The sequence below is a fragment of the Triticum aestivum genome, chromosome 5D, assembly GCF_018294505.1.
Source record: "Triticum aestivum cultivar Chinese Spring chromosome 5D, IWGSC CS RefSeq v2.1, whole genome shotgun sequence".
NCBI lineage: Eukaryota > Viridiplantae > Streptophyta > Magnoliopsida > Poales > Poaceae > Triticum > Triticum aestivum.
The window spans coordinates 71,423,606-71,424,201 of NC_057808.1; the positions used below are offsets into that span (position 1 = coordinate 71,423,606).

A 596-nucleotide genomic window follows, 5' to 3' on the forward strand; every position below is an offset into this window, starting at 1 on the left:
AGTGGACCTGGGAGTGGCAAGCATAAGGGACGAAGGCGGGGGTAACATGTCGGATGCGATCATACCAGCACTAAAGCACCGGATCCCATCAGAACTCCGTAGTTAAGCGTGCTTGGGCGAGAGTAGTACTAGGATGGGTGACCTCCTGGCAAGTCCTCGTGTTGCATTCCCTTTTTAATTATTTTTGCGGCTCGTGACAAACATATCGCATGTGCGCGATATATATTAACCCCGTTATATTATTTTTTAAATTTGCGATATGTTTTAGCTCGCTGCTCATTGGCACGCGTCTAGAGGCAGCTTTGTGGCGCGAGGAGCGCGTTCTGAAAGGGGTAAAAAAATACGTGTTGCTGCGGTATAGAGGGTGGGGTGGAAACCGTGGTAAACTCGTCTCCGTGTTTGAGGGGGGGGGGAGTAAGTAGTATATATAGGGCATTATCCATTATTAGGGAACGGTTGTAATGGTAGTAAAAATGGCAATCATCTTTGCAGTGGACCTGGGAGTGGCAAGCATAAGGGACGAAGGCGGGGGTAACATGTCGGATGCGATCATACCAGCACTAAAGCACCGGATTCCATCAGAACTCCGAAGTTAA

At 48.7% G+C, this 596-nt stretch overlaps 1 non-coding gene across 1 annotated transcript; it reads left to right on the plus strand.

Annotated features, from left to right (window-relative positions):
- Positions 1-51: 51 nt before the first annotated feature.
- On the plus strand, positions 52-170 carry LOC123126623 (5S ribosomal RNA). The gene has a single exon (XR_006461855.1). It is a non-coding gene; the product is annotated as a 5S ribosomal RNA (ribosomal RNA).
- The last annotated feature ends 426 nt before the right edge of the window (positions 171-596 follow it).